We start from the raw sequence: 22,324 nt of genomic DNA, 5'->3' as shown, positions 1-22,324 counted from the left end.
GACTGACCCTCCCAGGTCCACCTTGGTCCTTCCTCTACTCTATCTCACTCTCTACCTGCGGTGTTCCCAAGGGGTCTAAACTTTCTCCCTGGCTTTTCAAGCAATTCCGGGCACCTCACGCCCACCTCATTGCTGCTCTCTGCTCCAACTTTCAGTGCTATGTGGATGACACTCTCTTATCACGGATTGTCTGTCTGCAATCCAGGAGTGGTGTGCCGCCATGATCTGTGCCTTAATGCCAATAAAACTGAGATACTCCTCATCAGCACATCTGCAACTTCCTTTCCTGTCACTCTCTGGCTGGCTGCTCTTGCCCCTCTTTCTGCTCCCACCTGTGACGCTAAGAACCTCAGGATCTTATTCAACTCCACACTCTCCTTCTCTCTTCACATCTCTGATGTCTCTAAGAGGTCAAACTACCAGCTGCACCTCCTCAGAGGTATTCTACCTTTCCTCACCTTCCCCCAGAAGCTCACTGTCTCGGGAGCTCTGGTTCTCTCTAGGTTGGACTAGTACAACAGCCTCTTTCAAAATCTGACTGCCTCTTCTCTCCGTCCTCTACAACTCATCCAGAAGAGGACTGCAAGACTTATCCTTGGCTTCAAGCCCAGGGATCATATCTCTCCTGCCCTGAAATCTCTCCATTGGCTCCCAGTGGCTGCAAGGACCAAGTTCAAGGACCTCTGCATTGCCCACAAGGCCTTCTGGGTCCTGGGACCGAAATTACCTCCAACTCCCTCTTTGGAAATATCTTCCTACTCAAGCTCTTCGCTCCTCTACCTCCAACTCCTTGAGGGTCAGTCGCTTCTCCAAGCAATGAGTTGGGGGCAGATCTCTTTCTTCAGCTGGCACCTCCCTCTGGAAAAGCCTCCCTGCCTCTCTGAAACTTGAGCAGAACCATCTCTAGAAGCACCTCAAGACCTTCCTCTTTGCTTCTGCCTTCTCTCTTCCTCTCCCCTGCTGACCTCCTGTCTGATACTGCACTGGTCACATGGTTACACTCTGAAATCGAGCCCAGGACCCCTGACCACCCAGCTGCACACCTGCACTGCCTCCTGGTAACCCCTGCACCTCTGGTCTGTATTTGCAACCCTTCAGTCCACTTACCTGCACTTATTAGGCACCTGTTGTCTGCATTTGTAACACTCACACTTGCCACCTGTTGTACACCCGAAAGTGGATCGAAAGTGGCTGTTGGGCTGCCACAAATCTTACTCCTGGTCCTGACGAGTCGGCATGAGGAAGCGCTAACGCCGACTGTTGCCCCCAGCCCGGATTACTGAGAAAAGTGAACGTTGCATTCAAACTGGGACACGCCTTTGCCACTAGCTACGCCCACTTCCTGTAAGTGACTTCAATCCAGCAATCCAACTAAGTCAATTCTTTGGATGGGATGACCAATGTAAGCCCTTATTTATATATTTTTTTGTCAAAATTCTTAAATCTGGATGATGAACCCTTATATAATGCCCCTCTCTTTGAATCCCCCTGACCTCACTGAGCCAAGAAGTAGGTTTGTTTTGCAAATTAAAAGATTTATTTGAAGAATTAAACAATATATATATCACACTTTTATGAATAAAATAATATTTGAATAGCACACTTATGAATATGGACGGTAATCAACAATTGGTAATATTACAACATTGACACTCTCTTTAATCACTTAGGAGTATGAATATGGAAGATACTGTAGCAGAGAATACTTAAGTGATTCAATGAAATGCAATAATGGGAAGGAATGCAACACAGAAATAGACTTGATATGATTTCAATCAAAAGATAATATGGTCACTTTTTCCCCTGTGACTACTCACCCCCCCTATGCAGTATGAAGAGATGGGAAGGAGGGTACACAGGTTTTAAGAATACAATCAATAATGCAGTTCAATTCCAATTCCCCCAGCAAGCTTAGAGAGAACAGGTATGATTTTAAAACAGGCAAAATACTTTTGAATGTAATTGCAATGGATGGGAAAATATACTTAAAAGGCTTTTAATTCACTAAGGGATATTCAGGAGAAGTGAGAGTTACTCTGGGTTAGTTCGGGTCAAGACTAGCAATGATTCATGAGTGATTACCAGGTTGAAAATGAATCTAAGCAATTGAGAACAAGGAGCAGCTACTTTAACAGAAAATGAAAATTAGCTAAATTGCAATTCGCGGCACATTTTCCACGTGCGTAAATCGCGATTACGGAAAACCTATAAGGAATTACTGGAAAGGTGAGGATTTTAGCATTAAAATGACAGTTACATTTTACTTGTAGGACGTGCGGTTCAAAAGATACAGACGTTTTTCTGAAGGTAGATTTTCAGAAATAAAGTCAAGATTTCAGAAATGACAGAAGGCGCTTTTACAGATTTGAAATCACAGGATGGACACAAAATTCTAAATGCAGTTCTGGACAGGTTGAAATGGATGGGATAAGATTACTTTAAGACATTGGTTCTGTACAGTTCTAGACTAGATACTCACTCCTAGTTTTGGAATGGAATGGAAATGGGCCTCGTCACCGATCTGGTCAGGTTTGGACTTCACTCGCCACCGGACGGTCTCAGGCACTGGTTCTGCTCACAGCCCGGCCTCTGGTCGGGGTCTGACGGGTTCTGGATACAGCGCTGCTTTCTGGGTCTGGACCTCGGTACTAGCACAGGGTTCTTGTCTAGAATAGAACAGCTCAGCCCGGCTATTGAATGTGAGAATCAGGTTGCTAAAGTTTTGAGGCCTGCTGAAAAGGATTCAGCTTGTGAATTAGGCCTTCGCTTCAAAGTTCTGGATTCTGGATTCTGGAGCTTGGTTCTAGAGTCTAGTCTCTGTATCTATCTGGAGTCTGGAGTCTGGATATTGACTGGATCTGGTCTGGCAGAGTGCTTCACAGGAATCAGTTGAAGTGGAAAAGTGAGTGCGTCCTCACCTGTCCTAAGCAGTCTCTTTTTATGTGTTTTCAAAGTGGGTGGGAAGGCTGATTCTACATGCCCAACCCCCTGTGACCTGACTGGAGAAAGGATTCGTGTGTCAGAATGAGTCAGAGTGATGCTGTGTTTTACAATCTAGTGAAGAAACTCCCCTTTGCTTTTACTTAGAAAATCAATTTTTCATAAAAAAAAACATATTTCCCAGATACACAAGTTGTTGAGAATACATGTACACCTCACATATGAATTAAGGCAGGTCTCTGTTCAAGCCCCATGTTCCTACGAGCGTGGGTTCAGAAATGACTACTTATTTTCGTTTTTGGTGAATTTCCCAATATTGGTTCTGCACCAAATTTTACACAGACATACACAGCCTCTTTGAGCATATTACTGTAAGTTTTCATGTTTCTAGCATAAACACTGCACCTACAATATTAATAAATCCCGGGGTTTGGTCTCAGAACATCGCACGGCGTCCAGCTTAGTCTTGAACTGTGAGTGCATTTTTCATATTAACCGTCTCAAAGTTTGACATTTTGGTGAGCTTGGTCAAATATTTTAGAACCATTTTCCTTAAACATATATTTGGTGCAATGTTAAATCCACCTCCCAGTCTGGTCCACTCCCCACAGCTGGGTGAGTCAGATGGTCACATGGCCTGTCTCTCCCAGAGCAGTTGTTGACAAGTCATACCCAAATCAGCATAGTCTATTCAGCTGAAAGAATCCATTGTCTCTTTTTCCTGCCAGCAGGGGAAATCTCCTCTTCTCCTGTTGGTAGGAAGGTCAGGTGTGAAGGGTTCCCATGGACAGAAGGAAGCTTCTTTTGTCCAGGGGGGAGGTGTGGACTCTGTTTGATCCCAGTGTGGGAACACTTTTTAACTCTGCAACCAATGTCTACAATTTGACTTTTTCTTACAATATAACCCACATTTTTAATACATACATTAAACAATTGCTTCCTTCAAGTCATTTCAGAATATAGTTTTACATTGTCTCTACACCTTAGGCTTCTGATAGCAAGTATTCCTTGGCATAGTTTGGGGTTCCATGTTTAACTTTTACAAAGAAATGGTTTAAAACACCGGATTCTTGTAGTGGTGAGCAACGGTACTACACCCATTTTTGACAGCTGTCTTTACATAAATATCTTCAAAAAAGGGGATTTTACTTGATAGCATATGATTCTTGCTGACATTGTATTGATGTGGATTCTTGCAATAGAGTCATGTGGAACACCCCACAAGAAGGTTGGATCTTTTTAGGTGGTTTGTGAGTCATGATTTTAGCACATTTTGACAATCAAGAAGATGAATTCCCAAACAGCTCTGTGTTGCTTTTGGCAATCAGTATTGCTATTTCCAAGTGGTTTCAGGCTACTGTGTGGGTAGCCCAATGGTGGTTTTAGGCAGTGATCTCCTGTGCTCACTAGTATAGGCAAAAGTGGATGGCAGCCTATTTTTCAGATTTTTACTGTGCATTTTTGGATGGTTTTGAGTGAGCAGCATGCTTTCCAGTGGTCATTCTGATGTTTCTGCTGCCAGCAATGCACAGTACTGTTGCAGGGCTCGGATGAGTGGGTTAATACATCCCACAAGCCCCCCTCTTGCGATGGCCGTCGATCTTTCATCGATGGAACTTCTCAAGACTGAGATGTCCGCATCATGTCTCCGGATTCCACGAATGGCACAGTTCAGCATCTTTTCCTCCATCAGGGGTCGATCGATCGGTTCTCCTCAACAGTCCTGATGGGAGTATCGAGTGATACCCCGGGCCCCTCGGATCTTTGCTCCCAGTCCCCGGTGGTCCTCCTTGGTCAGTCTCCATGGTTCCTCTCTCCTAGGATGACAAAGCAAAAATGGTAACAACATATTTATAGATATTTCCCCACCACTATTGATGTAGTGAGGCGAACATATACATTTTATAAATCAAGAGACATTTACATTCTTATTATTATATTTTATAGCCTATATGTGGAATATTTTAGGGTTGTGATTTTATGGATCTGGAGTGGTCCCCTCTGGGGTTCCAGAGGACTGCTCCAGTTGCTGCAGAGTGTGCCTAGGGTGGCAACACTTTAGTTGATTAATATGGACCCACTTGTCTTCCCCCTCTGCCAAACTGCCTTTGGGGATGCGGATCTTGTAAGCGACTGGTGAGATCTTGTCTACAATTTCAAAAGGTCCCTATGAAGTAGGCAGAAATTTCCACTGTTTGGCCTGGTTCCTTTGGAAATTGTATAGATAAATCCGGTCTCCTACATGGTATTCTTTCCTAGTAGTCTTCAAGTCATAGTGGGTTTTCATGCTATCGGCCTATCTTTCTAGATTTCGCTGAACATAGGCACAAGCATGTTGAAGGAGTTTTCTTAAATTTTCAACATATTCATGAGTTGAGGAGGCATTGATCAATGTCTGCTCTTGGGTCCTGTAAAGCAGATGCTGGGGAAGCACCATCCTGCATCCAGTCTTCAACTCAAACAGTGACATTTTAGTTGCAGCTGAAGGGGTAGATCTGATGGCCATTAGGACAAGAGGTAATCGGATATCCCAACTTGGCCCAGAATCTGCCACAAAACTTTTTAAGATGCTCACAATGGTTTTGTTGTAATGCTCTACTGCTCCACTAGAGACTAGCCGGTAAGCAATATGTAGCTTCCTTTTAACCCCCAGTATTTCCCACATCTTTGTCATTACTTCGCTGGTGAAATGGCTACCTCTGTCTGACTCAATCCTTTGTGGTAGTCCAAAACGCGAAAAGATGTGATTGATCATCAGGGCAGCTGCTGTTTCTGCCTTGCAGTTTGGGCCGGGAGACATTACACCAATTTAGTAAATAAGCATGTCACAGCCAACATGTACTTATTCCCCCTAGCTGAGCGAATCACGGGCCCTATGAAGTTGACTTGCAAATCTGACCATGGCAGTGTCATCCCCCTCTTATGGAGAGGCGCACGGTGTATGAGGGATGTTGGCTGAAATTGTGCACACACAAAACACCCCTTCAAGTATTGGTCGAGGTCCTGCCCCATGTGTGGCCAGTATGCAACCTATTTTAAGATTTCAAGTGTTGTATGAAACCCCCTATGACCGGCTGTGGCCACATCATGGGTGTGACTTAACATTAGGCTTCGGAATGAGGTAGGAACCACCCACTGATCATAGCCAGCTAGGGATTTCCTTACCAACAGACCGTCTTGGATTCGGAACATTTTTGGACATTTCATCAACACTCTGAGGTCCTCTTTCCCAATGTAATCAGTATCCGTCAGGGGAAAGTTCTCAGGGTCCTCAATGTGTTGGTAAAACTTACCAATTATTGGATCCCCTTTCTGAGCTGTAATCAAATCAGCATCTGGGGTCTCCTTACTCCATTGTGCAGTTGAAAGATCATTGTGAGCATTTGTCTGGGACCTAGTGATAGCAGTGACCTGGATTTCCCCCAACAGGGACTCGATCTCTATTAGATCCCCTTGGATGGCCCCGGTTTTGGCCAGCTCATCAGCTAAGTCATTTCAAGTTTTGTCTGGTCCCTCTACTTTGGAATGGCCTTTGATCTTCTTCCAGTAGATGGTCATCCCATTCACAGTGACCAGATCATCAATGTTTTGAATTAACTTACCATGTTTCAAGGGCTTGGTATTAGCACATAGCATGCCTCTGGTTTTCCAATTAACCAGGTAATCCACGAAACCGTTCCGTACATAATCCGAATCTGTGATTATGACCAGTTTGTGGAGTTGATGTTGGACAGCAGTGAGGATGGCTTGATGCACAGCCATCAACTCTGCCACTTGACTACTTCGGGGACCAATCTTGTAACCAGCGGAGGGTTCTGGGGACTCATTCACCCATGCATTCCCTATGCCGGCCACAAGTTATTTTTCCCCGTTGTTGTCAACATGGTAAGAGCATCCATCCACATAGACAGTGGGCATTCCCTCACACTTGTCTTCTTTAAAGACTGTGTGTGGGGAATTAAAGTATGCCTCCATGTTGTCCTTGATTTTTAGACTTTCGTCCTCGAGACAGTTTTCTCTGGCACAATCATGCAAGTCAGCCAGACCTTTCACGAGGGGACTCTTCTTGTTTTGGCCATATCTAACCTCCACGGGAAAGCCTTGCATTGACAGAATCCAAGAAGTAATTTGGGAATTACTCACATTTCCGGCCTGGATTCTGTCACTTTGGAGATATTGCAGAGGGTGGTGTGGAGTCTCCACTATGATGTGTTCCCCCTGGATAAACGGGCGGTAATTCTTCAATGCCCACACCGTTGCCAGGAGTGCCTTCTCACAATCGTTGAATTTTTCCTCCACAGAGGATAAAGTTCTACTCGCATAGGAGATAACTTTATTGACCTTGTCATGCTTTTGGTATAATACTGCAGTCAAGCATGTATAAGAGAACCCTGTCTCTAAGAAAAACTCCTTGTTTCTGACAGGGTAAGCTAGGCATGGCGCTTGTGAGAGGCTTCTTTTGAGTTGTTTTACTGCCTCAGATTGTTCTGGACCCCATTCCCACTTGACCACCCTTTCAAGAGATGGATCAGGGGTCTGGTGATCTCTGCGTAGCCCTCAATGAACTTTCTGCTGTAATTAGTCAGTCCAGGAGGCTCCTTAGTTCCCGCAGAGTTGTGGGGTCCTTCAGTTTCTGGAGTGCTTCCACTTTCTTTTCCTGGGGACAGAGACCCTGAGGAGTAACCTCATGCCCCAAGAAATTAACACAGGTTATACACCACTGTGCTTTTTGGAAGGAAGGTTTTGCCCCAGCGGCCCTCAACTGTGTCAGAACATAACGGATCTCTGCTATGTGTTCCTCAACAGTTGAGCTCTTGATGAGGACATCATCTACATAAGCCAGGTTGCCCCTTGCATCCAGGTAAGGCATGGCCTTATGTAGGAAAATGTTGAACTCATTACCGGAGTTGAGGTATCTGAAGGGAGTCCGGGTCCATGTGTACTGCTGGCCCCCAAAGGTAAAAGCCAGCTTGCATTGGTCCTCCCTACTGACAGACACAGTCCAGTATCCATTGGTCAGGTCTATTGCAGTGAATACCTGTGACCCCTGGATCTGGGCCAGCCCTTGGTCAATGTAGGGAAGAGGCCATCGGGAAGTATGGACCCATTTGTTGAGCTCCCTAAGGTTGGCGCAGAGTCTCCACTGGCCGTTTGGCTTCAATATCCCCAGCTCTGGATTATTGAAGGTGCTGTGCACTGGACGGATTATCCCGCGGGACTCAAGGTTCTTAATTATTTCAGTAAGGGACTCCATCGATGCGAGAGGCAAGCAATATTGCTTCACAAACACTGGAGTCATGCCAGGGACCGTGGGAATTGTTGTGTGGATGTCGGTGCGACCACAGTCATATGAGTCCACTGCAAAGAGATCTTGAAAATCCAGGAAAACTTGTTTTCAGCTTTTGCTTCTGCTCCAGAGTCACACAGGCATCAGCTAGGTTGACTCTCTCTTCAACCATCTGCCTGAAGCCTGGAAAGACTTCTGGTTTTGCTATTTCAGCGGCCTTCTCCAGCTGGGTGGAGAAGTCCCTGGTCCGAGTGCTGATTTGAACTGGTGGCTTCAGGTGGGAAAGACAGCCTTCATGGACCTGGATAATCACCTCATCCCTCCTGAAGTCACAAGTCACATCTTCCTTACCATAAGGGCTTGAAGTGTACACCAGGAAGTTCCCCCATGCCGGGTAAAGATCCTGTCTGGTGTTGTATTGTCATCACTGTCACTGTCAAAACAGTCCTTGGGGATTGGTCCTAACAGTTCATTTCCTAAATCAATGGAAAAATGTTGGTCATCAACCGCCATTCCAATAATGGTGCCTGTTCTATATTGACTAATGGTGTTGGGTTTACCCCCAACCCTTGCTGTTGGAGAGAAGCATTTAGATGAATATAAGCATCAGGGTTGTTCAATTTTTGTCCTCTTTTAACTATCACTTCCAGTGAGAATTGTCGGGTCCTTTCTGGGATGGTGACTTCCTCTACAATCTGAATTTCAACTGCATAAGGTAGACATTGAGCTGACCTAAATGCTTTCTCTTGGTCATCAAAGCCCAGGGGATTATCCACTAATCGGGACCAAGCTTTGAAGTTTATTAGGTCCAAACTAATGGCAAATGATTGAGAATGTCACCGCCTAAGTAAAAGGCAGCAGTGACGTCTCGCACGACTTAAAAATGATGGACTATGCTCTTGTTGCCAATGGAGATTTTGAGCATACACCTGCTTGGCAGGAGATGTTTGGAATTGGGTGTTTCCAGATCCATTTCCCATTTGTCTATCAGTTTGAATGTGGGAATTCCTGGATCTTTTGGGAGTTGGCAGAACATGGCTCCTCTGATGAAGCTCTTACCGTTGTTCACACACACTCGGGCGAGAACAGAGTCCTTCTCTTCATTTAACTGAACAGGGATGAACAACTGCTCTCCAATTTGCTGAATATCAGCCAGGCTCTGAGCTGATTTCTCATCTTTCTGGACTATAGGAGTGGGAATGTGTGATTGTGGATTGGTAAAGAATTTCAGAGTGTTTCCTTCCAGTGTGGAATATCACCTTAAACTGGAAGGAAGGTTGATTTTCAGAAATAGTGGGGACCCCCCATCACCAGTCTGTTGTCCTACTGCTATAACTGTCACGTCTGGAATTTGGTTGTTCTGGAAGTGAAATTCGACTTGGTCAGATTTTTGTTCAACCATGTGGCATGTGCCGTTTAGACTAACATGGTTGACACTCTGTTTCAATTTTATGGGTAGGCTAGTCTGGGTCCAGAGGACCTTGTTTACGCAATCTATTAGGGGTGACAACCTTCTCAGGAGGTCATTCCTTAGTAAACAAGGCGTGCACTCTGGAGTCACTACTACGCCCAATTTTAATGTCCGAATCTGCACCCCCCTCGACGGGAATCTCCTTCCCGTCAAAGTTCTGAAGTTGTCCAGGAAGAGAGTTGAGAGGAATTTGGTATTTCTACCCCATTCCTGAATTTAGTTCAACAAAGGCCTTTCTGGACAGAAGGGTAGCTTGGGATCCAGTGTCCACCAGTGCCAAAATTGTCCCCGCCCCTGGACTTCTACCGGGGCAGAGTATCTTCCCTCCTTCTCCGCAAGAGGGCTAATTTTCTGGTTTTGGACATGGAGAGAGAAGAGATTTGGGCAGAATTCTGTGGAGAGTCTTGGGAATCTGAAAGAGAAAGTTGGCAACTAGAGATAGGAGAGGTTTTGGGTTCCCAAGGTTTCGTTTCTGGGCCACCGCCCCCTTTTTGGAGGCAATCAACAGGATGGGTTTGGACCAGGGGATTTTCTTGCTGTTGGTTCTGGGATGGGATGATGGGCGGCGCTAGCTCATTCCCCACATCTACCCAGTCTGGATGTGAATACATTGGGACCCATTTTTCTTTGGGAGGTGTTCCCCCTTCTCTGAAGGAGAAGATTATTTTACCAGGATCCTCTGAGGATCCCTCTCGTTCAAATTGGAAGATCTGTACCTCCTCCTCAAAGTGGGTCTGTTTGGGTCCTTTGTTTCTCCTACCTCCTCTCTGCTCCTTGGATGGCAGACTTTCAGGGGTAGGAGATTTTGTTAACGGTTCCTGGGTTTCCAGGGGCTGTTTACAAGTGGGGAAGGAAGCTTCCTCCAAGGCTTTACACCCCCCTTCCCCTTGTGCCTCCTCCCTGGGAACCGGTGGGTTGTTGGTGTGCTGCCCCTGTCATTGTTCTGAAGCACCAGGTCCAGAGTTTGGGGCCTTCTGTGCCAGCATGCTCATCTGAGGGTTCTGCTGAGCCCTCAGCATGCGACCCAGATCCTGTGCCATGTTTTGGACCTGGCGCTCTAACTGTGAAACCCGCTCAGGCTGATACGGGGTTCTGTTTTCTCCCCTGGGCTGATCCCGGGAAGGGTAGCTATCCCTTCTCTGGTAGTACCCCGGGTTGGGAAGATTCGGGTACCTCTCCACCCTTGACCTCCCCTCTCCCGGATTAGGTTGTCTAGGCTCAGGGAATTGGGGAAAGAAGGATGGATGATTTTGGGGTTGAAAGTTTTGTGGATACCTGGGGAAAAAGTTCTGCCCAGGATTTGGTGAATTTCTGCCCTCCTGTGGGAAGTTAGGAGGGAAGTTCCCTGGGTGAGGCGGTTGGTTGGATCCCCACCCTTGGGCTGGAGGATTCCACACATAACCCAGGATGGGTAGGCTTCCCTTGTAGCGGGGACTTACATAGTCAGGGGAGTGAGGGACCCCATTTGTCGGCCTACCTCCTTGACTCCCTGTCTGTGACTGGCCTGAGGGCCTTCTGGGCTTGGAATTATTCTGTGCGGGCAAGTTTTTTGGCCCCCCATCTCCAAATCCAAAATGGGGGCAACCTTTACCTCTGCCACCTTGGCAGCAGCAGGGGCGCTGGTCAGTTTGGGGTTTTTCTGAGCATTACTTTTATTTTCTATGGGTTTCTGCACCTCATAGATTCGGGTGTCCTGTTCAACGACCCAGTCTAGTGACCTTTTCTCATGAAAATCGCTCACCAGCTGGGTCATGATGTATTTGGGTAAGGCATGGAAAAACATATTTACAAATTCTTTACTGTCCGTGCGCACCCTTTTGGTAGTCTGCGCAAAGGCATGCTTCAACTCCTGCACAAATTCTTGTGGGGCCTGATCCTCCCCACATTGCAAATTGTAGGCTGCCTTGCGAGCCTCTTGTGGATTTCGGTGAACAGAAAAGTGTTTCAAGATGGCCGCCCTATACGTGGACCATCTTGAATGATTTTGGTCCTCCAGCCCCACCAAGAAACTGAAGTATTCTGGGGAGAATGTCCATTTTACATACTGAATGGAGCTACTGCTGTCCTTCAAATGGAAAGTCTCCATCATTTGCTCAAAGAGCTCCAAGTGTTCCCCTGCAGAATACTTGGATTTCTAATGGTAAGGAGTGATGACGCTCCTTATTGCTTTGATCTGTTTTAAGGGGTCCTTAAGCAAGGCCCTTTTTGCCTTACTGGCCTTCTTGGTTCGGGTAACCCTGGTCCATTCGTCATCTGACTCAGAAGCACTGCTCCCAGAGGTGCCCGTCTGATCTTCCAGGTTTTCCCAGATTCTGTGAGCATGGGAATGGCTGGACGAATGTAGGGACCTAGTCTCTTGTGTCCTGGGTCACTCAGAGGAGTCTTCAGATTCCTCCTTGCTGCCGGGATTTGATGGGTACCCCCCACTGACCTAACTGGGCAGAGGTTTTCATAATGCCCTTAGAGGGCCTACTCTCCCGGGGTTCCCCACTAAATTGCACTGTACTTGGGTGCCCATACCCGGATGCCCGCCCATCCATTCCTGGGAGGTACTGGCCTATGAGCCCCATACTTCTGGCTGGATAGTAATCTGCCATCCCTGTGGCCCTGGCCTCATGTGCGCCAGGGCACATGGGGGTAGCAGAGTCCAGGGACTGGGAGAGGTGAAGGCCTCTGGTAGTAGGGCTCCTGAGGTTATGCTCAGGTGTTTCCCTTTCGCAGCAAAACCTCATCTCTATCAGCCCCTGCTCCCTGTTGCCCTGCACGAGCCTGTGCTTTCAGTTCCTCAATCAAGGCCTTACTAGACTCTATCAGTCTCTCCTGCATGGCTATCTGTTGCTGGAGCCTATCATTGTGCTGACAGAGAGCCTTATTTTCCCTCTGTGCTTCCTGGTTGGTCCTGGAGTACTGGGCCAGTCTTTGCTGCAGGAGGGTTACCTCCTGAGTCGCATCCCTACTGGCCTGCTCCTTTCTGGCCAGAGCATATTCTACCCTCCTGGTGTGCTCCAACAAGTTTTGATGCTCTTTTTGGAGGTCACCCAGTCCCTGGAGGGCCAGGTGATTTTCTTCCATTTTCCTTTTTAAGTGGCAGACTTCCTGGCCTAAGGTGTCCCTTTCCTGAGTAAGAGCCTTCTTCTGTGCCGCCAGGTCGTCCCTCTGCCTTTGAAGGGCACAAGCTTTCTGGCGTTCTTCCCCAAATTCTGCCTGGGTGTCAAGGTCTTTCAGAAATAATGTGTTGCTCTCTGCCTTTTCCCTATCTAGGTGGCTTTGCAGGGCGACTACCTGCTCTGCGCATGCCCTGTTGAAGTCCCGCTGTTGCTCCAGCTTTTTCTGGCTCTGCAGTAGGGAGTCCAAACCTTCTTGATAGTCCTTCTGCAAGGCCAGAATTCTGGTATCCTGGTCTGCCCTTTCCTGTTGCAGGATACCCATGGCCTCTTCGATTTTAATGATATACTGCCTACTTTTGTTTTCTGACTCCTCTGCAGCCTCTGCTCAGAATAGTCCAGATCAGATTGGGCCTTCTCTAATGCCAACAGATGCCTACTTGCCAGATCTTGGCCTTCAGCACATTTGTCCTGTATGGCTCCCATATATAAATATAAATATGCTGCTATCCTGACAATCTTGTCGTGCTCATCCTTGGCTTTAGGGGACATATATAGTTCACTCAGGGCCACATGTAAGGGATCCTGATCTCTCCAGATATCTAACCCAGTTGCAGTGACCTGTCGTGTGATTGCCTGACAACCACGCATTCTGGTCCTGCTCAGTCCACTCACCTCTCAGAAATAGCTTATTCAAGAGGTGTTCTCTTGCTATCTTGATATCTACCAATGTCGCCATTCCGAAAATTGATTTCTTTCCTGACTTACAGAAGTTTAATATTTTATTTTGCAAAACAGACCACTTCCTGAGAGCGTTCCTTTTTGAGGGGTGCTTTTACAGCGTAACACAGCGTGGTAGCCCAACAGGATATATGTATCCTATTAGTTAGCACACTGTATTAAGCTGCTCAAGTGGTAGATCTAATCCAGAAATCCCGGACCAGCCCCCAATCTGTAAGTGACTTCAATCCAGCAATCCAACTAAGTCAATGCTTAGGATTCGATCCCCAATGGAAGCCCTTATTTATATATTTTTATGTCAACATTTTTAAATCTGGATGATGAACCCTTATATAACGCCCCTCTCTTTGAATCCCCCTGACCTCACTGAGCCAAGAAGTAGGTTTGTTTTGCAAATTAAAATATTTATTTGAAGAATTAAACAATATATATATCACACTTTTATGAATAAAATAATAGTTGAATAGCACACTTATGAATATGGACGGTAATCAACAAGGGGTAATATTACAAAATTGGCACTCTCTTTAATCACTTAGGAGTATGAATATGGAAGATACTGTAGCAGAGAATACTTATGTGATTCAAGGAAATGCAATAATGGGAAAGAATGCAACACAGAAATAGACTTGATATGATTTCAATCAAAACATAATATGGTCACCTTTTCCCCTGTGACTACTCACTCCCCCCCTATGCCGTATGAAGAGATGGGAAGGAGGGTACACAGGTTTCAAGAATGCAATCAATAATGCAGTTCAATTCCAGTTCCCCCAGCAAGCTTAGAGAGAACAGGTATGATTTTAAAACAGGCAAAATACTTTTGAATGTAATTGCAATGGATGGGAAAATATTCTAAAAAGGCTTTTAATTCAAGGGATATTCAGGAGAAGTGAGAGTTACTCTGTTTAGTTAAGGTCAACACTAGCAATGATTCATGAGTGATTACCAGGTTGAAAACAAATCTAAGCAATTGAGAACAAGGAGCAGCTATTTTGACAGAAAATGAAATTGAGCTAAATTGCAATTCGGTGCACTTTTTCCGCGTGCGTAAATCACGATTACGGAACATGTATAATGAATTGTTGGAAAACTGAGGATCTTAGCTTTAAAATGACAGTTAAATTTTGTTCCTAGGACGTGCCGTTCAAAAGATACGGACATTTTTGTGAAGGTAGATTTTCAGAAATAAAGTCAAGATTTCAGAAATAACAGAAGGTGCTTTTACAGATTTGAAATCACAGGATGGACACAAAATTCTAAATGCAGTTCTGGACAGGTTGAAATGGATGGGATAAGATTACTTTAAACTAAGAGATTGGTTCTGTACAGTTCTAGTCTAGATACTCACTCCTAGTTTTGGAATGGAATGGATATGGGCCTCATCACCGATCTGGTCAGGTTTGGACTTCACTCACCACCAGACGGTCTCAGGCACTGGTTCTGCTCACAGCACGGCCTCTGGTCGGGGTCTGATGGGTTCTGGATACAGCGCTGCTTTCTGGTTCTGGACCTCGGTCCTAGCACAGGGTTCTTGGTTAGAATAGAACAGCTCAGCCCAGCTGTTGAATGTGAGAATCAGGTTGCTAAAGTTTTTAGGCCTGCTCAGAAGGATTCAGCTTGTGAATTAGGCCTTTGCTTCAAAGTTCTGGATTCTGGATTCTGGAGCTTGGTTCTAGAGTCTGGTCTCTGGATCTATCTGGAGTCTGGAGCCTGGATATTGTCTGGATCTGGTCCGGCAGAGTGCTTCGCAGGAATCAGTTGAAGTGGAAAAATTAGTGTGTCCTCGCCTGTCCTAAGCAGTCTCTTTTTATGTGTTTTCAAAGTGGGTGGGAAGGCTGATTCTACGTGCCCAACCCCCTAAGGATTTGATAGGTTAGAGATTTCCCTGTGACCTGACTGGAGAAAGGATTAGCGTGTCAGAATGAGTCAGAGTGATGCTGTGTTTTACAATCTAGTGAAGAAACTCCCCTTTGCTTTTACTTAGAAAATCAATTTTTCATAAAAAACATATTTCCCAGAAACACAAGTTGTTGAGATTACATGTACACCTCACAGATGAATTAAGGCACGTCTCTGTTCAAGCCCCATGTTCCTACGAGCGTGGGTTCAGAAATGACTAATTATTTTTGTTTTTGGTGAATTTCCCAATACTGGAACTGCACCAAATTTTACACAGACATACACAGCCTCTCTGAGCATATTACTGTAAGTTTTCATGTTTCTAGCATAAACACTGTATCTACAATATTAATAAATCCCAGAGTTTGGTCTCAGAACATCTTACGGCATCCAGCTTAGTCTTGAACTGTGAGTGAATTTTTCATATTAACCGTCTCTAAGTTTGACATTTTGGTCAGCTTGGTACAATAGTTTAGAACCATTTTCCTTAAACATATATTTGGTGCAATGTTAAATCCACCTCCCAGTCTGGTCCGCCCCCCAGAGCTGGGTGAGTCAGATGGTCACATGGCCTGTCTCTCCCAGAGCAGTTGTTGTTGACAAGTCACACCCAAATCAGCATATTCTATTCAGCTGAAAGAATCCATTGTCTCTTTTTCCTGCCAGCAGGGGAAATCTCCTCCTCCCCTGTTGGTTGGAAGTTCAGGTGTGAAGGGTTCCCATGGACAGAAGGAAGCTTCTTTTGTCCAGGGCGGAGGTGTGGACTCGGTTTGATCCCAATGTGGTAACACTTTTTAACTCTGCAACCAATATCTACAATTTGTCTTTTCCTTACAAGATAACCCACATTTTTAATACATACATTAAACAATTGCTTCCTTCAAGTCATTTCAGAATATAGTTTTACATTGTCTCTACCCCTTAGGCTTCTGATAGCAAGTATTCCTTGGCATAGTTTGGGGTTCCATGTTTAACTTTTACAAAGAAATGGTTTAAAACGCCGGCTTCTGGTAGTGTTGAGCAACGGTACTACACCCATTTTTGACAGCTGTCTTTACATCAATATCTTTCAAAAGGGGATTTTACTTGATATCATATGATTCTTGCTGACATTATATTGATGTGGACTCTTGCAATAGAGTCATGTGGAACACCCCACAAGGAGGTTGGATCTTTTTAGGTGGTTTGTAAGCCATGATTTTAGCACATTTTGCCAATCAAGAAGATGAATTCCCAAACAGCTCTGTGTTGCTTTTGGCAATCAGTATTGCTATTTCCATGTGGTTTCAGGCTACTGTGTGGATAGCCCAATGGTGGCTTTAGGCAGTGATCTCCTGTGCTCACTAAGATAGGCAAAAGTGGATGGCAGCCTATTTTTCCGATTTTTACTGTGCATTTTTGCATGGTTTTGAGCGAGCAGCATGCTTTCCATTGGTCATTCTGATGTTTCTGCTGCCAGCAATGCACAGTACTGTTTCAGGGCTCGGATGAGTGGGTTAATACATCCCACATTCCTCACAGAGAGGCTCTGTCCATCTACTAATATCATCGTGTCCGTGCACCCGCGCGCACCCGGAAGTGGATCGAAAGTGGCTGTTGGGCTGCCACAAATCTTCCTCCTGGACCCGGCGCGTCAGCAAGAGGAAGCGCTAACTTCGACTGTTCCCGCAACCCAGATTACTGAGAAAAAGCGACTTTTGACTTGACCACACAGCGCCTCGTGCTTGCAACTTTATAGGACAGTGTGTCCTTTACGGCATCTCCCCTCCTGTTGGGACTCACTGTTGGGACTCCCTGTTGGGACTCAGTGCTGTTTTGTGTTGCTCTTTGCAATTTGGTAACATTATTTTCTTCTCCCACAGTGAACGTTTAATTCAAATTGTGACACGCCTTTGCCACTAGCTCCGCCCACCTCCTCACAGTGAGGCTCTGTCCATCTACTAATACCATAGGGTCCGCACACCTGCGCGTGCACCCGTTAGTGGATCGAAAGTGGCTGTTGGGCTGTTAGGGTGGGAAGGTTGGGGGTGCCTGTTGCAGACTGGAGCGGCGACTGGTCAGGATTGTAAGTAGTCACTTCATAGTAAGAGCTTACAGTGAGCTGTATAAGGTCTTGGTTGAAAGCTTATCTGTGCACCCAGTTTTAAATGGTTATTAGTCTTAAAAGGCTTACTCCGTTTGTAGTGGTCAGTTGCCCTGTAATTCAGTGGCTAAAGGTACGCACTCTAAAAAATCAAACAAAGCTGTAAGTGTACCCTTGCCTTGTATTGTGGAAACTGCAAATATGGAACATCCAGGAAGAGAGCAAACCCTACTGCCTAGTTTAAATGCGGTATCCTCAAAAAACTTAATTTGCCATGAAGTTGCATTTGCCTATGCGCACGCTCAGGGTGAAGCAACATTGCTCATTTTGCCCACCCCAGCTGATTCTCCTCCCACAGCAGGTATTGCTCACACATCCTCTACTCAAATAAAGCTTTCTTAGCATGAGGATGGATTAGCCATGTACTATTGGGGAACTAACAGCGATCCTCTTAGTTCATCCCCTTCTGATTACTCTATCCTGGCTCCGGTAGTTCTTGCTGCGCTAGAAAAGCCTGTACGTCTTTCCGTCGGCCCCTCCACTCCGATCACACTGCCCAGTGGTAGGAGGGCTGATGTGCATTTGCAATGCAAAGAAAGCGAGATGTTTGATAATCCCAACATGCCCCGGATCATGCAGCTTGCAAAAAACTGCTATTAACTTCACTGCCTGCCAAATCACTCCTGACTGCACCTCACTCTGCCAATAAAGATCCCACTGCATCGACATCAGGAGCTGCCTCCTCGCCTACTCCAAGGGCTCCTGCTCCCCCCTTAGGTTTTGACCTTCTTGATCCATCGGACGACATGCAGACCTTGGAGGCATCCTACCATGTACTATCGCAAATTCTAAATCTGTTAGACAGAGGACACGACTATACTCACTATGAACTAAGGGACTGCAAGTCATCCCTGAACCAAATCTTATTTAAGATAAACAAACTAGAAGGATTCATTTTTGCAGACTTCCTTCGAGGTGAGGGTCTAGTTTACCCCCCTTGGAAGGGCGTCCCTGTGAGCTCTGTGCGTACTGCCATGCAAACTGAGCCCACAGACGAGGAGGTGCCCATTGGTTTGTGGCGCAAAGCACCACCAATTGCCTACTCCTTTGCTCAAACATTTGCACTAACAGTCGCTGCCCCACAGGCTGCTCCTCCAAATCAGATATTCACTCATGCACAATTGTGCCAAAAGGTTACTAACAACACTGAAATGATAGAACCATTACTATTCTTTATTCAGGAAAATCATAATGAGGCACCTATGGAGCAAGTTGACCAAGACGTGGATACGGAGGATAGTGAAATCTTCCATCCAGACAGCCCCTCGGCTCTCACAAAGCTTTTTGAAACAGAGTCTCAGAGTGCGACCGTTTCCACAGAAGGTAAAGGTAATGCCAAAGGGAGCTATTCCGCTAGTGTTGGCCACCTATTTGCCTCCCGGAAAGAGAAACGCCTGTTCTTTAGAGCCCTGAAAAGAAAGGCAGATAGACAAGCTCCTCTGCCATCCTCAAAAATTGCTGGGTCAAAGCCCAGCAAAAAAAAAAAAATGCACAACCCACACACCTGTGAACTCAGACAACTTGGGACAGGTCTGTGCAGAGAGTGATCAAGGCTTCTCCTTTGAGGAACTATCTGCAGGGAGTAAAAAAGCTCTTCAACTCTCCACCATAGTGAAAAGTGCTGGTACTGCCCACCCCAGCAAGAAGGGAATTAACTCAGCAGCTTGCCCGCAAAAGCTTGGTGTGGGCAAAAGTACTGTAGGCCCTTCTTCCAGTGCCCTGCTTTCCTCAGATGACAAAACGCCAAATACCGTGCAAACACGCTTATCAGCTTTCTATAAGTCCACGGGCATCAAAGTGGTACAAGCTGGGAAAACCTTATGTGAAGCTTCCCATGATGGCGGACCTGCACAAGTTACAAGCATATCTGAGAGTGGCCTCTTAACAGGTCGGCCCCACTCAACTACACACCCTGGACATTCTTCTAACCTAACCATTGAGAAAAATGTAAACTCCCTTGGATCGCCAAATATGGCAGAACTGCCTTCGGTATGCTCCTTAGGAGCTTCGGTTCCTACCACTACTCCTAATGTTAAGTCTGCAGTCACATCTTCTACCATCATGCGGTGGGAGACTGATCCTGACATCTATGGAACTAAACGCCTGAATCGCTCTGCTCTGCTGAAGGCATTCAGGCAAATCCCTGCACTGCGCACTTTGCACTCGGATGACATAGAATGGGTTACTCTTGCTCACATTCATAATTATCGGATGGTGTGCAAAGTCCAATCCAACATCATCACAGACTTAGTGTGGCAGTACAAACGTGAATTACAACTGATCGGGCTTCCTCCTGTATCTTTCGATTCTTTAGACGATGCAATTTGCTTCAATGAAACTCCACTACTTTCTCCTTCCCAACCTTTACCACCAAATGCCCCCTTAAATGCACAGGGTGAGCTCAAATCTGAAGTAATTCCACAATTGGTTTCCCTGTCCAATATTAGTAAAGATTGGTTGTGGCTGACATCACTGGCTTCCACTTTGAATCCCGCCATGGACAATGTACCTACACAATAAATCCAACTCCCTGAGAATGTTCTCATGGAATTCATGTGGATTTAACAATTTATACACATGGTTCAATAATTCTTCTTATATGGCTAACTGCGATATACTTTTTTGTCAAGAAACAATGGGCACATAAAAAATTACACTGCCAGGATTTACTGTCCACCAAGTGCCTGCTGAACGTGGACTGAGGGGGCGTCCACATGGTGGTGTAGCCATTTCTATAAATACAAAACTGAATATTAGCACTCAGGTTGTCCACAAATCAATATCTATAGTAGCTGTGTTAATTTCGTTCACTGAGTTCCGCCTGGATTGCTATCTCTGTATATCTGTGTATCACAATCCTGCTTTAGTAAAAATAGCCAATGCATTTGATGTACTCGACAAGCTGTTTGATGAAGTACTATCACAGCATCCGGCTTGCCGAATACTGATGGGAGGTGATTTTAATGCTGAATGCTTGGAACCGTTTGCTTATAACTCAGCCTCTGACTCTCCCTCTCCATCTTTCCTCAGAGGCTGGTTATGGCAGGAACATTTAGCATTATGGATATAATCTGTGTGCCATTCCATGTGCGGGAACCAGGGTACATGTGGAGGAGGGGCCCCTTGCTATCGTGCATTGATCACTTTGCCACTTCTGCAAACCTTCAGGATCGGAGTAGTAACAATGAGACATTTGATTCAGGCTTTGGGGATCACCTTATCATTCAGCTGCTTATTGATGTCATTACCATTAACCTGAACCAAGAAATAAACCAACCATTTTTGGAAGGAGATCGTCCTGGACTTTCCATTAGATGGAACAACAAGCGTTGTGACAAAATTAATGCCCAAATTGATGCCCAGCTCGGCTGGCTTCATGGCATAACCAAACCTGAATCATATGATAAAATCGAAGTAAGGAGCTATTTGGAGGTGATAGCAAGTGTGATGGCTACCATTCGAAATGAAAACACCAGTTTACAGCATACAAACCCAGATCTTGGTCGCAATTAAATTCAACTTGCCAAATGCCTCAAAAATGCTGCCTTGCGTTAGCTCAAAAACACATGCTGTCCAACAGAGGAGTAGCTGAAGCATAAAAAGAGGATCTGTAACGTTTACCGCAATAAGTGCATGAATTTGAAACGATATCTAAACAATTTGTCTAACCAGAAGATGCTTATCTCACTATGCCGCAATGATCGGCGTACAACCTGGGCAATGCTCAGGACTGATTCATGCACCTTAAACACCAATCAGGTCTCCACGATAGCCGCAGACTCCTGGGTGATGTTCTACAAGAACAAATTTGCTCTCCCTTTGATGTTCGTCAATATTAATGCAAACAAACCTATCTCTCCAAATGTAAACTTCCCATTGTGGTCCCTTCAGGATATAGAATGTGCAATTAATGCTCTAAAAAACTCCAAAGCTGCAGGCCTGATGGTATTCCCCCAGCATGCTCAAACGCAATACCCTGCCTTGGGCCAAAATATTGAAGTGTCAATTTGATAACATCTTAGCCACTTTAGACATTCCTCCCTCCTGGTTAGGCTCAATAATTGTCCCGATACATAAAAAGGGCTCAAGAGAAAATCCTGCAAACCTTCGGCCCATCGCCCTCTCTGACGCCGCAGCCAAAGTATTTGCAATTTTATTGCTGCGTGATCTCCATGCCCATTTGAAGCAACAGAACATTCTCTCACGCTTCCAAATTGGCTTTCGGGCCCAGATGGGGGCAACACTCACCGCAACACTAATGGCTCATTTGCTTGCTAAAACAAAGGTTGTAGACTATGGGCAATTATGTATGGCTTCCATAGATCTGACAGCCGCTCTTGATTGTGTGCTGCGGGGATTGCTTTGGCAAAAAATGTGAATTATGGGTATTCCTTTGCACATCATCTTTTTAATTGCAAAACTGCACGAAAACACGGTCTATAATGTCAGGGTAAATCAGACAGGCGCTACAACCAACGCCATCCCAATTGGGGTGGGAGTCAAGCAGAGCTGCAACCTGGCGGCCACTCTATTTAATTTGTACTTATGTGGTATTAATGCCATTTGGGCGCAACAAACCAGCTATCCTGCTAGATTAGCCCATTTGAAAATACATAGGCTTGCCTTCGCCGATGATATCGTAATATTCGATCGAACACCTTCCGGCCTTCAAACAAAACTGTCCTTGTTTGCAGAGTATTGCTGCCCACACAATTTATTATTCTATGCCGAAAAAT

Source organism: Ambystoma mexicanum, chromosome 4q, assembly GCF_040938575.1.
Source record: "Ambystoma mexicanum isolate Mex_15411 chromosome 4q, UKY_AmexF1_1, whole genome shotgun sequence".
NCBI lineage: Eukaryota > Metazoa > Chordata > Amphibia > Caudata > Ambystomatidae > Ambystoma > Ambystoma mexicanum.
Note: the sequence above shows the minus strand (reverse complement) of the source record.